The 16061-nt window shown below is 47.0% G+C and overlaps 1 long non-coding RNA gene across 1 annotated transcript; it reads left to right on the top strand.

Annotated features, from left to right (window-relative positions):
* The first annotated feature begins 7547 nt into the window (after window positions 1–7547).
* Window positions 7548–10729, top strand: LOC143491270 (uncharacterized). Its single transcript, XR_013125163.1, has 5 exons — window positions 7548–7696; window positions 8076–8125; window positions 8467–8537; window positions 8617–8676; window positions 10041–10729. It is a non-coding gene; the product is annotated as an uncharacterized LOC143491270 (long non-coding RNA).
* The last annotated feature ends 5332 nt before the right edge of the window (window positions 10730–16061 follow it).

Below are 16061 nucleotides of genomic sequence, written 5' to 3'. Positions count from 1 at the left end.
TGTGTGGGGTGGGAGGGGTCCCTAATGATACTGTGTGGGGTGGGAGGGGTCTCTAATGATGGTGTGTGGGGTGGGAGGGGTCTCTAATGATGCTGTGTGGGGTGGGAGGGGTCTCTAATGATGCTGTGTGGGGTGGGAGGGGTCTCTAATGATGCTGTGTGGGGTGGGAGGAGTCTTTAATGATGCTGTGTGGGGTGGGAGGGGTCTCTAATGATGCTGTGTGGGGTGGGAGGGGTCTCTAATGATGCTGTGTGGGGTGGGAGGGGTCCCTAATGATGCTGTGTGGGGTGGGAGGGGTCTCTAATGATGCTGTGTGGGGTGGGAGGGGTCTCTAATGGTGCCGTGTGGGGTGGGAGGGGTCTCTAATGATGCTGTGTGGGGTGGGAGGGGTCCCTAATGATGCTGTGTGGGGTGGGAGGGGTCTCTAATGATGCTGTGTAGGGTGGGAGGGGTCTCTAATGATGCTGTGTGGGGTGGGAGGGGTCTCTAATGATGCTGTGTGGGGTGGGAGGGGTCCCTAATGATGCTGTGTGGGGTGGGAGGGGTCTCTAATGATGCTGTGTAGGGTGGGAGGGGTCTCTAATGATGCTGTGTGGGGTGGGAGGGGTCCCTAATGATGCTGTGTGGGGTGGGAGGGGTCTCTAATGATGCTGTGTGGGGTGGGAGGGGTCTCTAATGATGGTGTGTGGGGTGGGAGGGGTCTCTAATGATGCTGTGTGGGGTGGGAGGGGTTCCTAATGATGCTGTGTGGCGTGGGAGGGGTCTCTAATGATGCTGTGTGGGGTGGGAGGGGTCACTAATGATGCTGTGTGGGGTGGGAGGGGTCTCTAATGATGCTGTGTGGGGTGGGAGGGGTCTCTAATGATGCTGTGTGGGGTGGGAGGGGTCTCTAATGATGCTGTGTGCTGTGTGGGGTGGGAGGGGTCTCTAATGATGCTGTGTGGGGTGTGAGGGGTCTCTAATGATGCTGTGTGGGGTGGGAGGGGTCTCTAATGATGCTGTGTGGGGTGGGAGGGGTCTCTAATGATGCCGTGTGGGGTGTGAGGGGTCCCTAATGAAGCTGTGTGGGGTGGGAGGGGTCCCTAATGATACTGTGTGGGGTGGGAGGGGTCCCTAATGATGCTGTGTGGGGTGTGAGGGGTCTCTAATGATGGTGTGTGGGGTGGGAGGGGTCCCTAATGATGCTGTGTGGGGTGGGAGGGGTCTCTAATGATGCTGTGTGGGGTGGGAGGGGTCCCTAATGATGCTGTGTGGGGTGGGAGGGGTCTCTAATGATGCTGTGTGGGGTGGGAGGGGTCTCTAATGATGCTGTGTGGGGTGGGAGGGGTCTCTAATGATGCTGTGTGGGGTGGGAGGGGTCTCTAATGATGCTGTGTGGGGTGGGAGGGGTCTCTAATGATTCTGTGTGGGGTGTGAGGGGTCCCTAATGATACTGTGTGGGGTGGGAGGGGTCTCTAATGATGGTGTGTGGGGTGGGAGGGGTCTCTAATGATGCTGTGTGGGGTGGGAGGGGTCTCTAATGATGCTGTGTGGGGTGGGAGGGGTCCCTAATGATGCTGTGTGGGGTGGGAGGGGTCTCTAATGATGCTGTGTGGGGTGGGAGGGGTCCCTAATGATGCTGTGTGGGGTGGGAGGGGTCTCTAATGATGCTGTGTGGGGTGGGAGGGGTCTCTAATGATGGTGTGTGGGGTGGGAGGGGTCTCTAATGATGCTGTGTGGGGTGGGAGGGGTTCCTAATGATGCTGTGTGGCGTGGGAGGGGTCTCTAATGATGCTGTGTGGGGTGGGAGGGGTCTCTAATGATGCTGTGTGGGGTGGGAGGGGTCTCTAATGATGCTGTGTGCTGTGTGGGGTGGGAGGGGTCTCTAATGATGCTGTGTGGGGTGTGAGGGGTCTCTAATGATGCTGTGTGGGGTGGGAGGGGTCTCTAATGATGCTGTGTGGGGTGGGAGGGGTCTCTAATGATGCTGTGTGGGGTGGGAGGGGTCTCTAATGGTGCTGTGTGGGGTGGGAGGGGTCTCTAATGGTGCCGTGTGGGGTGGGAGGGGTCTCTAATGATGCTGTGTGGGGTGGGAGGGGTCTCTAATGATGCCGTGTGGGGTGGGAGGGGTCTCTAATGATGCCGTGTGGGGTGTGAGGGGTCTCTAATGATGCCGTGTGGGGTGGGAGGGGTCTCTAATGATGCCGTGTGGGGTGTGAGGGGTCTCTAATGGTGCCGTGTGGGGTGGGAGGGGTCTCTAATGGTGCCGTGTGGGGTGGGAGGGGTCTCTAATGATGCCGTGTGGGGTGGGAGGGGTCTCTAATGATGCCGTGTGGGGTGGGAGGGGTCTCTAATGATGCCGTGTGGGGTGGGAGGGGTCTCTAATGATGCCGTGTGGGGTGGGAGGGGTCTCTAATGATGCCGTGTGGGGTGGGAGGGGTCCCTAATGATGCTGTGTGGGGTGTGAGGGGTCCCTAATGATGCCGTGTGGGGTGGGAGGGGTCTCTAATGATGCCGTGTGGGGTGTGAGGGGTCTCTAATGATGCCGTGTGGGGTGGGAGGGGTCTCTAATGGTGCCGTGTGGGGTGGGAGGGGTCTCTAATGATGCCGTGTGGGGTGGGAGGGGTCTCTAATGATGCCGTGTGGGGTGGGAGGGGTCTCTAATGATGCCGTGTGGGGTGGGAGGGGTCTCTAATGATGCCGTGTAGGGTGGGAGGGGTCTCTAATGATGCTGTGTGGGGTGTGAGGGGTCCCTAATGATGCTGTGTGGGGTGGGAGGGGTCTCTAATGATGCTGTGTGGGGTGGGAGGGGTCCCTAATGATGCTGTGTGGGGTGGGAGGGGTCTCTAATGATGGTGTGTGGGGTGGGAGGGGTCTCTAATGATGCTGTGTGGGGTGGGAGGGGTCTCTAATGATGCTGTGTGGGGTGGGGGGGGTCTCTAATGATGGTGTGTGGGGTGGGAGGGGTCTCTAATGATGCTGTGTTGGGTGGGAGGGGTCTCTAATGATGCTGTGTGGGGTGGGAGGGGTCCCTAATGATGCTGTGTGGGGTGGGAGGGGTCCCTAATGATGCTGTGTGGGGTGGGAGGGGTCTCTAATGATGCTGTGTAGGGTGGGAGGGGTCCCTAATGATGCTGTGTGGGGTGGGAGGGGTCTCTAATGATGCTGTGTAGGGTGAGAGGGGTCTCTAATGATGCTGTGTGGGGTGGGAGGGGTCCCTAATGATGCTGTGTGGGGTGGGAGGGGTCCCTAATGATGCTGTGTGGGGTGGGAGGGGTCTCTTATGATGGTGTGTGTACTACACACACAGCGCTGGTGGTGAATGTCTTCGATGGCAGGGAGCTGTTACAGCTACACAAACGTATGTACGTGTGTTACAGCTACACAAACGTATGTACGTGTTACAGCTACACAATCGTATGTACGCGTGTTACAGCTACACAAAGGTATGTATGTGTGTTACAGCTACACAAACGTATGTACGTGTTACAGCTACACAATCGTATGTACGCGTGTTACAGCTACACAAAGGTATGTATGTGTGTTACAGCTACACAATCGTATGTACGCGTGTTACAGCTACACAAACGTATGTACGCGTGTAACAGCTACACCAGTGGTTCCCAAACTTTTTCTGCCGTGCCCCCCTTTAGTAGATGAGAATATTTTTGCGCCCCCCCTACACCCCCCCACCCCCCCCCCATATTGACTAGGGATGCACCAATTCACGTTTTTCACTTCCGATACCGATTCAGATATCTGAGGCTTCATATCGGCCGATACTGATCCGATACCCAGTGGCGGACTTAGCAATTTGGGGGCTCAAGGCGAAATTAGGTAGGGGGCCCATCAAACATTAATATGCGAGAAATAAGTCAGCTAATCAGGGGGCCCCTACAGTGGGTTGCAGTGGGAGGGGCCCAAGGCAGTTGCCTAGCCATGCCTCTATGCAAAGACCACCTCTGCCGATACCGATCTGATACCGACTTAAAGCATTTTTTTTTAAACACAGACATACTGAATTACAAGTTTATTGAAAACTCTGCACCAGTATAGCACACTTAAACACACATAAAACATGTAAAAACAACACAACTTGCATTTGTTCAGTCAGTGCAATTATGAATATAACATCGAATGTAAAATAAATAATACCAAAGAACCTGAAACTTACAAAAACAATAGGTTCACAACTTTGGTCAAACATGAAAAAAATAAACTGCAAGAAACCTTTTAAATGGTTCAAGAATTCTAAATATAATTTAAAATAAATAAGGAGATGAAATAAGAGAAACAGCAATACATATGCGGCTAGTTTGCAAGCGCAGACATCACGCAGAGCACAAAGCATGTAACGGCCAGAAATATGTGTACTGTCTCTTTAAGGGAGCGAGTTGAGCGCGCGTATGGAATATTGTTTTTTAGCATTCTGCCGTAGACCGAGTCAGACCACTGCTCTTTATTTTATTTCTGTAAGTAACACATTAAATGAGCTTTGGACAACTCACCAGTTCATGTATGAACAGTGAAGTATTGCTGGAGCCCAGGTTTATTTTGGTCAACTAGCAAATAAACGGACTAAGTGGAATACCACCAGCGCGAGTATTAAGGTTGAACTAACTCCGAAAAGCAAGCAATACAAGCATAGAATTAGACTGAATAGATCTGTTTTTATGGATCGGTCACATTGTCCACGATACCCGATCTAGAATTTTTTCAGATATTAATATCGGAATCGGTGCATCCCTAATATTGACACATGTGCACGTTTTACTTTCAAGCTCCGCGCCCCCCCTGCAATAGCTCCGCGCCCCACCTAGGGGGCGCGCCCCCCACTTTGGGAACCACTGAGCTACACAATCGTATGTACGTGTGTTACAGCTACACAAACGTATGTACGCGTGTTACAGCTACACAAACGTATGTACGCGTGTTACAGCTACACAAACGTATAATAAAATTTACAGTGAGATAAGCTTGGAATCTGTGACATTTCCAGACAGGTCAGGCAAAGCTGATGCATTTTATTTAATTTAAATCAGGTAAAGATCAAAACCACTAGAACAAGATAAAAACCAGGGGGCATAACATGACAGTTAGAAACCAGTCTGAGATCAAACCATGAAGCAAAAGGGTACACGGAGACCAGTACACGTGGATACTAACAGACAGACAACATGGAGAAACCATGAAGTAGACTTGGAGAACTGGAGACAGCTCCTCACAGGGAATGAAGTTCTCCTTAATCTGCTTCTAGTTGTATGTGTAACATTCTGGTGAGGTGGGCTGGATGTAAGTGTGACTCTAGAGTGGTTTATTAACAAAACAACAAACACTACAAAAAGTAACTGACAGGAAACAAAGACAAACAAAACATTAATCAAATACCCCACCCAACACTGAGAGTAAACACTACTACATATAATAGGGGAGAGATAAATGCACAGAAGACATACAACAGCAGGATGACACAACACATACAAACTAGTGGTAGTTACAATCACCTACAATACAAGACACACAGGACTATAATACAGTGACTGAAACAGGGAATCAAAACAAGACAAACCTGACAGCAACGATGAGGGGGTGGAGAACAAGGATGGGGCGTGAAGTCAGACACAAAATGGTATTTCAAAATAAAGGTACACAAAGACAAAAAGCAATAAATACAATCAAAACCAGATGGGTTGCTGAGGAGATTGTGACAGTATGTGGAAAATCCTCTAAAGAGGCTTCATGTGTGTCAGTGTGTGATTGTGTGTGTCAGTGTGTGTGTGTGTGTGTCAGAGTGTGTTTGTGTGTGTCAAAGTGTGTTTGTGTGTGTCAGTGTGTGTTTGTGTGGGTCAGTGTGTGTTTGTGTGTGGTCCAGTGCTCTATCTGTGTAGCAGCTGTTAAACACCGTCTGAATTCTACAGATTACACACACTGAGGAAACAGGGCTATGTGAACACTGATAATCAAACGTGATATTAGAATCAAGCTTCATTGTGTTTTATAATGGAACAAATGCCCCTTCACAAGACCTCACACTAGAGACCAACTTCACCCAGCACAAGACCTCACACTAGAGACCAACTACACCCAGCACAAGACCTCACACTAGAGACCAACTTCACCCAGCACAAGACCTCACACTAGAGACAGAGTCAGCTACACCCGGCTCAAGGTGGTTGTTAGGGTAGACCACCATAATAGTTGGTGCTTTAGTAATGGTAAATATAAAGAGACTGAATTCTGAATCTATGTGCCGTTATTAAATAACAAATCTAAAGGTGCCTAAAACGTCTGCACAATCGTGTATTTCATAAATGAATTTAATCTCCAGTAAACAGATAATGCATGTTTGGCAGGCTGCACACTGTCAGAGAGTCCAGGGGCAGAACTGATCAAATACCCCGGAGAGTCTGTTCTCCTGCCCTGTTCCTGCACTGACCCCCACACCAAACCTGCCAGTGTCAAATGGGAGCATCTGATCTCCAGTACTGAGTCTGCATGGACAGAGGTGTCCAACGGGATCAGACACCACAGAGACAGAGTCCACATGTCTCACCAGAACCATCCAGCAAATCTCTCTCTACTCCTCTCTAACCTGACTGAGGAAGACCAGGGAACATACAGGTGTACAGTCAACAACAACCAGTCCATCACCATCCACCTCTCCATTAAAGGTAAAAGAGTTCAAGCTCAACTAAATCTTTCAACACTGTGGTTCTGAGAGGGAGTGGCAGACACAAACCTCACCATGTGGATCTCACAGTGCAGCTTAACAGCAGTTTGGTCTTGAGGTCCCACACATTCACACTAGAGCAGTAACAGTAATACGCTACACATTCACATTAGAGCAGTAACAGTAATACGCTACACATTCACACTAGAGCAGTAAGAGTAATACGGTTCCTTTACCTTCGTAGAAATGTTTGTTGCTGCAGGTTTCTATGATCATTTAAAGATATTTGTGTTCTGCATTCAACAGTTTTCTCTCTGTCAGAGAACATAAACACACCATTCACTGGACATACAGGAGTTAATATAAATTACACTGTACATTAACTCATACTAGTAGAGCCCATATCTAATGTCTGAAAGTTACTCAGGGGAAATATTGATATATTTTAATAGTCATGCACACCCTGTCATATAAGGACATGCCCTCACACTCTGTCATATAAGGACATGTCCCCACACCTGTCATATAAGGACATGCCCTCACACTCTGTCATATAAGGACATGTCCCCACACCCTGTCATATAAGGACATGTCCCCACACCCTGTCATAAGGACCTGTCCCCACACCTGTCCCCCTCTACACTGACCAGTCAGACAAGTACAGTCCCAGTGTCTCAGACATGACTGGGGTCCCCATGAGCATCACAGCACTGAAACCAGTACCCACTGGTTCAGAAGGTTTTCCTTTAACACACACTCAGATTGTCTTATATCATTTTTTCTTACACTCCGTTCCTCCTTTGGCTTTCATTTCAAGTGTTCTGAGTGATTAAATTGATTAAATAATTGGACTGAATTAGAATAAGTTTGTATTTCTAAGGTGTTATGCAAATATAGCAGGTGATTCCCAGATGTGTCCTGGCTTGTGGAAGCCAATCACCATCCAGATCCCGCTGCTGTCATTGGTGCTACTGCTAGTGCCACTAGTGCTGCTAGTGCTGCTAGTGCTGCTAGCGGATGATGGTGCTTACTGCACATGTGTGAAAGGTATGAATAAGCACACAGTGTGACAGTGACAGAATGAACAGTGTAACACAGTGACAGAGTGAACAGTGTGACAGTGTTAATAGTTTGACAGTGTCAACAGTGTGATAGTGTAAGAGGGTGAACAGTGTGGTAGTTTGACAGTGACCGTGAACAGTGTTGTCAGCTATGTTGACATACACACTGCAGCACCACTGTGGTCTTGGTGTGAGTAAGAAACTGAACCAAGATGTTGACATCAGCAGAATTCCTGAGTGGTGTGTGTGTAGTGCTTCATCTTCACACTTAAATCCAGTCCAACAGGTCAGGGGTCATGTGTGATGATGTAAACAACGTCCCAGCATGTGTGTGAGTGACAGATGCTCATATTCTCATTACTCAGGAAGAAAACAAAACAGTCAAGAGAAGAGAGGAGAAAGCAAACACAACGAGGTAAAACACCTCCAGAATGTGTGTGTGTGTGTGTGTGTGTGTGTGTGTGTGTGTGTGTGTGTGTGTGAAATATAGAGACAGTAACGTGGGGGTTAATAATGTCTCTCCAGGTTGAGGAGAGTGTGATATATTCAGACAGTAACGTGGGGTTAATAATGTCTCTCCAGGTTGAAGAGAGTGTGATATATTCAGACAGTAACGTGGGGGTTAATCATGTCTCTCCAGGTTGAGGAGAGTGTGATATATTCAGACAGTAACGTGGGGGTTAATCATGTCTCTCCAGGTTGAGGAGAGTGTGATATATTCAGACAGTAACGTGGGGGTTAATCATGTCTCTCCAGGTTGAGGAGACCGTGGTACTGTATATTCAGACAGCGTCTTTGACAGGAAGCGTCCGTCAGCAGGAGAGGAGGTATGTGGTGTCCTTGAGGATCAGTCCAGGGATGAAGATCTACCACACGAAATCCACCAGTGTGTTTGTTCTCTTGTAGTGTGAGCTCACCTACTCAACCGTGAGCCATGCAAAGAAGAGAGAACAAGACCTGAGACAGGTGAGAACATTTACCTGACAGGTGAGCACATTAACCTGACAGGTGAGAACATTAAACTGACAGGTAAGCACATGAATCTGATGTTTTATATTTCACAAAGTCACTCTACACCAGTGGTTCTCAAACTTTTTCTATCATTCCCCACCTCAGAAGAAGGGGAAATTCCATGCCCCACCTGTCCCATATCACCCAAACAAAATGGTAATAAAATACAAATGGGGGTGGCGAACGTGATTTGTTGACCGGGGGGGGCGGCAGTATAAATTCATTAAAGGGCCGAATCTAGCCCTGGTTCACACTTTTCCGCAGACATTTGAAACATCCGGGGTTTATGCAAAACGAAAAGGCATTAAAACGACAGGCTCGCAAGTGACCGTAGCACGTGACTCCGCCCACCTCACGCGACCCTGCGCGAAAGGTGGAGGCGTTTATACTGTACTTTCCGCGTGCAGTGTCCGAAACGATATGTGGGAGTATAAAGAAACATCCCTCAAAAACAGGGGAATGAACATTTACCTGACGAATTTTAATGTTGCTTTGTGTTTCAGGTTTGAAAGTACTTTAAAATGCTTGAAATTGTAACTCGTTTCACAACAAATAGCTGTCTGACTGAACAGTTCTCTTGTATTACGTTAACAAATACGAGCTTCTTGTAATTCCAGGACGAAACATGAGAGAACGTGAAGACGTTAAGATTGGGCGTTTTGAAAATAAACCACCATTAAATAACGTGATTAAAAGCGAATCATTTCGAGTATATGTATAAATATTTAACTTATTTAAGTTTATCGTGCTGGGAAATATTGAAATGGACATTGAAAGTGACGTACAAATGCTTTAATTCCACCTTGTAAAGGTGTATGAACCATGCAAACATGACTTTGTTCATTGCGCTGAGGCGCGGTGCGAAGTTACAAAATTCGAGAGGTGCACGACCTCGCGCAGCGACAGCGCGCGAGGCCCTCGCGTACAGGCGGAGCCACAGTGATTACGTCATTTTCGCCGCGCGGACCCTCGCGCCGCTCGCGACGCATCAAGTATGAACCAGGCTTCAAGTTTAAACCAGGCTTTAAAAAGGTTTATTTCTTCCAATTGCTTGCGCCCCACCTGCAATAGTGGGGCGCGCCCCACACTTTGAGAAACGCTGCTCTACACTATTGCAAACTACAACTAAGATTCACACATATATATTATCTCTCCACAAAATACTTGTGTACACAAATACAAGTGTATACTTGTGTATTTTTTGTGTACTACAATGTGCAAATAATAAAGTAGAACTGTGTGTGTGTGTGTGTGTGTGTGTGTGTGTGTGTGTGTGTGTGTGTGTGTGTGTTTGTATGTGTGTGTTTATCTCATTCCAGGATTATTCTGAAGAACCAACAGATATAGCATCAGTCACATGTTCAAGATCACGTGAGATATAGCATCAGTCACATGTCCAATATCACATGTCCACACTTCTGAGTGTAGAGTGCATAGAGGTATAGTGTTTGAGTTTGTATGACAGCTCTTCAGTGATTGCACTCTTCAGAGAATGTCCTTTATTAATGCACTCTTCAGAGAATGTCCTTTATTAACACTCTCTTCAGAGAATGTCCTTTATTAACACACTCTTCAGAGAATGTCCTTTATTAATGCACTCTTCAGAGAATGTCCTTTATTAACAATCTCTTCAGAGAATGTCCTTTATTAACGCACTCTTCAGAGAATGTCCTTTATTAATGCACTCTTCAGAGAATGTCCTTTATTAACACTCTTCGGAGAATGTCCTTTATTAACACACTCTTCAGAGAATGTCCTTTATTAACGCACTCTTCAGAGAGTGCCCTTTATTAACACACTCTTCAGAGAATGTCCTTTATTAACGCACTCTTCGGAGAATGTCCTTTATTAACGCACTCTTCAGAGAGTGCCCTTTATTAACACACTCTTCAGAGAATGTCCTTTATTAACGCACTCTTCAGAGAATGTCCTTTATTAACGCACTCTTCAGAGAATGTGCTTTATTAACGCACTCTTCAGAGAATGTCCTTTATTAACTCAATCTTCAGAGAATGTTCTTTATTAACACTCTTCAGAGAATGTCCTTTATTAACACACTCTTCGGAGAATGTCCTTTATTAACACACTCTTCAGAGAATGTCCTTTATTAACACACTCTTCAGAGAATGTCCTTTATTAACACACTCTTCAGAGAATGTCCTTTATTAACACACTCTTCAGAGAATGACCTTTATTAACACACTCTTCAGAGAATGACCTTTATTAACAAACTCTCCAGAGAATGTCCTTTATTATCGCACTCTACAGAGCAGAATTTGTCTCCTATATTTACGTGCTTTGTGTTTTGTTCAGTAAGACTTGTACCTGTGTTATTTAAAGTCTAAGCATGTTTCTTAGAAGAATGAGTAATCAATAACAAAATAAATAATCAATAGTGATAAACATGTGGTAATGATTATATGAATCATTAAAGAAGTGTAAGTCTGCACATGTAGAGGTAGAGTGTAAGTCTGGACATGTAGAGGTAGAGTGTAAGTCTGCACATGTAGAGGTAGAGTGTAAGTCTGCACATGTAGAGGTAGAGTGTAGTCTGCACATGTAGAGGTAGAGTGTAGCCTGCACATGTAGAGGTAGAGTGTAGCCTGGACATGTAGATGTAGAGTGTAAGTCTGCACATGTAGAGGTAGAGTGTAGTCTGCACATGTAGAGGTAGAGTGTAGTCTGCACATGTAGAGGTAGAGTGTAGTCTGCACATGTAGAGGTAGAGTGTAAGTCTGCACATGTAGAGGTAGAGTGTAGTCTGCACATGTAGAGGTAGAGTGTAGTCTGCACATGTAGAGGGAGAGTGTAGCCTGCACATGTAGAGGTAGAGTGTAGTCTGCACATGTAGAGGTAGAGTGTAAGTCTGCACATGTAGAGGTAGAGTGTAAGTCTGCACATGTAGAGGTAGAGTGTAAGTCTGCACATGTAGAGGTAGAGTGTAGTCTGTACATGTAGAGGTAGAGTGTAGTCTGTACATGTAGATGTAGAGTGTAAGTCTGCACATGTAGAGGTAGAGTGTAAGTCTGCACATGTAGAGGTAGAGTGTAAGTCTGCACATGTAGAGGTAGAGTGTAAGTCTGCACATGTAGAGGTAGAGTGTAGTCTGCACATGTAGAGGTAGAGTGTAGTCTGTACATGTAGATGTAGAGTGTAAGTCTGCACATGTAGAGGTAGAGTGTAGTCTGCACATGTAGAGGTAGAGTGTAGTCTGTACATGTAGATGTAGAGTGTAAGTCTGCACATGTAGAGGTAGAGTGTAGTCTGTACATGTAGAGGTAGAGTGTAGTCTGCACATGTAGAGGTAGAGTGTAGTCTGCACATGTAGAGGTAGAGTGTAGTCTGTACATGTAGATGTAGAGTGTAAGTCTGCACATGTAGAGGTAGAGTGTAGTCTGTACATGTAGAGGTAGAGTGTAGTCTGTACATGTAGATGTAGAGTGTAAGTCTGCACATGTAGAGGTAGAGTGTAAGTCTGCACATGTAGATGTAGAGTGTAAGTCTGCACATGTAGAGGTAGAGTGTAGCCTGCACATGTAGAGGTAGAGTGTAGTCTGCACATGTAGAGGTAGAGTGTAAGTCTGCACATGTAGAGGTAGAGTGTAAGTCTGCACATGTAGAGGTAGAGTGTAGTCTGTACATGTAGAGGTAGAGTGTAGTCTGTACATGTAGATGTAGAGTGTAAGTCTGCACATGTAGAGGTAGAGTGTAAGTCTGCACATGTAGAGGTAGAGTGTAAGTCTGCACATGTAAAGGTAGAGTGTAGTCTGCACATGTAGAGGTAGAGTGTAGTCTGTACATGTAGATGTAGAGTGTAAGTCTGCACATGTAGAGGTAGAGTGTAGTCTGCACATGTAGAGGTAGAGTGTAGTCTGTACATGTAGATGTAGAGTGTAAGTCTGCACATGTAGAGGTAGAGTGTAGTCTGTACATGTAGAGGTAGAGTGTAGTCTGCACATGTAGAGGTAGAGTGTAGTCTGCACATGTAGAGGTAGAGTGTAGTCTGTACATGTAGATGTAGAGTGTAAGTCTGCACATGTAGAGGTAGAGTGTAGTCTGTACATGTAGAGGTAGAGTGTAGTCTGTACATGTAGATGTAGAGTGTAAGTCTGCACATGTAGAGGTAGAGTGTAAGTCTGCACATGTAGATGTAGAGTGTAAGTCTGCACATGTAGAGGTAGAGTGTAGCCTGCACATGTAGAGGTAGAGTGTAGTCTGCACATGTAGAGGTAGAGTGTAAGTCTGCACATGTAGATGTAGAGTGTAAGTCTGCACATGTAGAGGTAGAGTGTAGCCTGCACATGTAGAGGTAGAGTGTAGTCTGCACATGTAGAGGTGTAGTCATTTAGGTCAGCTGAGGTACATGTGTCATCAGAATCAGGAGTGGGGTCAAGTTCATCACTGAACGTTACAGTTCTGGATGGGATGTGGATACTCAGTGAGGCGCGTTGCATGAAGTCCATTCCCAAAATCATTGGTGAGGACAAGTAGGGAATAATGACAAACCTGTGGTAGAAGCGTTTGCCCTGGAAACCTATTGAGAGCCATGTTATTCCTGAAGGTTCACAGGCAGCACCGTCAGCTAACTGTAAAGGTGGACCAGCCCATGGTTGAGTTTTGAGGCTGCCCGAGTTGTTAGGTGGGACCAGATTGGATCGCACGGCTGACAGCGAGGCGCCTGTGTCCAAGGTGGCAGGAATCGCTTCCCCTCTAAAGTTGACTTTAGTTTTAAAAGGAGTGTTCCAGAAGGCTTCAGAGGTGATGTCTTCCACATGCCCTAGATATGGCTGAGCTGAGTGAGGCAGGTCTATTGTTTGGGGGGAGGGGTGCCTCTGTGAAACACCCTCCCCCCTCTGAAGTTTCCCTGCGGCCTGCCTGAAGACCTTCTGCCACCAGAAAAGTTGTCGATATCCACGACAGGAATAGGAGTGACCGAGTTGGAGGGGCAGTTTATAGCATCAGATGGTATACTGGGACTGCTGTTATGACTCTTGGAGAAGGAATTACAGCGTGGACAGGTACGTGATGTGAAGCCAGGCAGAGAGCACTTGAAGCAATGTGTATCATCTGAGGGTTTAACCCTTTCCTGAGCACGCCGGCAGTGATGTCCACTGGATCCCAGAGTAGAATGAAGTTCATGGGCTTGCAAGAGAAGGTCCATAACTGATGCAATAGGTGTACCGTGAAGTGCCACTCTGTATCTCTCCAGAGTGTGCTTACATATAAGGTCAATCTGTTCCCGCTCTGGGGGGGGGGCTTCGCAGTTTGCTAAACTCGCTCAGCATGTGGGCTACAAACGTGGGAAGTGGCTCATCGGTTGCCTGAATTCGGTCAAGAATCCCTCTCATGACTAGCTCTTGAAAGTCAGTTGGAAGAAAGACTTTCTTAAATAGGTCACAGAACTGTGTCCAAGTGACTATATGTGCTCTAAGGACAGTGAACCATTTTAGTGGCTCTTTGGCCAGAAAGCGTGGAAGTTCCAGGAAAACCTGTGTATCAGTCAGGTCGAAAGACATCCGATAGGCGTTCATGGACTGAAGCCAGTCGTCTGGCTGGACTTTACCATCGGCTGCGAACACAGTGGGCTCCAGCTTCGACTGGTGTAGAACAGACGCCAGGATCCTAGAAGTGTTATTCATTTCTGCAAGACACTGTGGAGAAGTGTAAGAAGCGCCACTAGACTGGGGGTCTTGGGCGGCACATCTATCCGTGGGGGAATGCGTTGGTACAGGCACTGTATAAGGTGTTGAGGATGTGACACACCCAGTATGATGATCAACCTCTACTCTGCTACTTGGGTGGCCCCACTGCTCAAGCATGCTTTTCTGTAACTCCAACGAGTCTGACAAACATTGTTGTAAAAGTCTTACCTCAGACCTCAGTGATTGGACTTGCTCAGTTAGACCTCTGCTGGACTGCCGTGGTAACCTCAGTCTGGGGGCAGTCTCAGGGTCAGGAAGGTCAGTCTGTGGGTCGAGGTCACTAAACATGTTGTATAGTTAAGGAGTGCTAAACAACGTAGAAAAAAAAATAAAAATAAAATAGTACTTTTTTTTTTTTTTTTTTTTTTGAAAATGCAAACTAGGTTAATTACTTGCCCTGTAAACAGAACATTACAACAGTCTGAGTTTACGTTTGACACCGATGCACAACACAATAAGGAACTTAGCTTCTTATGTGTCAGTTCTGAGAAGTCAGCAACACGGAGGAACTCCGGTGCTGCACACAGCGCATGCGCAAAGATAGTGGAGAAAAGTTCAGTTTGCTGTAGCTTGGGAGAGTTGGAGGGAAGTAGTGAGAAAGAAAGAAAGAAAAAAAACGTTGCTCCACCAGGGTGAAATGAGACAGCAAAATTCTGTCTAAACTCTCTCTATAAAGTCAGTCGAAATCCATTCCAATCATAATACGCGAAGTCCGAAAGTCCCACAATAAGAGAGAGGTGCGGGAGGAAAAACCGCTCGTCTCGCGCGTTCCCGCCGATTCACTCGCACACTGCGCGGGAAAGAAATTATGTCCATTCACCGTCAGCGTAACTCCGTGAAACGGTCTCCTTTCTCCCACTCCAACTCAACCGACGGTCTCGTATGAAGGAAGTTCACCACACACACGGATACCTCCACGATATGCTCACGCGGCCGCCAGTCTCTTCGTCCCCAGCAGCAGATCACTCTCGTCCGGCTAACTCGCGTCGCGCCAGCCGTTAGCTTCCCGCTAGCTGCACGGAGGTGCCTCGGTAGTCTTTAGGCGGCGTTACTCACTCACCGAGGGTTCTTGGTTCTTCTAACAAGATGTTCGGGCGCCACTTGTAACACTCTCACCCTCAGTGCGGGGAAAACATGAAACTCCAGGCCTGGAAGTCGTGTGGTGTAGCATTAGCCGTCAGCATTCAGGACACCATACACTCGGAGGTGGGCAGCATGAGGGTTTATTGGCTACACGGACCATACGAAGCCAGGTCACACGGCTGTTACCCAATTACACATAAAAGGATGAAACAGCGTTGAGCCTCACAACAGTGTTACTGTAGTAATAGAGAGTCCACTAATACAGAATAGGAAGGTACGGACTAAAGCCGTTGTACAAGCATACCGTCTTCTTCCCCGGGACTTCTACTATATCTCACTCTCTCTCTTCAGGATCCTCCCCAAAGACACACCCCCTATGAACAAGTTATCTCTCCCTTAAAGGCACAGCGTAGCTGTAACCGTTACAACATGTAGAGGTAGAGTGTAGTCTGCACATGTAGAGGTAGAGTGTAAGTCTGCACATGTAGAGGTAGAGTGTAGTCTGCACATGTAAAGGTAGAGTGTAGTCTGCACATGTAGAGGTAGAGTGTAGCC

This window comes from Brachyhypopomus gauderio, unplaced genomic scaffold (assembly GCF_052324685.1).
Source record: "Brachyhypopomus gauderio isolate BG-103 unplaced genomic scaffold, BGAUD_0.2 sc73, whole genome shotgun sequence".
NCBI lineage: Eukaryota > Metazoa > Chordata > Actinopteri > Gymnotiformes > Hypopomidae > Brachyhypopomus > Brachyhypopomus gauderio.
Note: the sequence above shows the minus strand (reverse complement) of the source record. Positions and strands in the feature narration are given on the sequence as shown.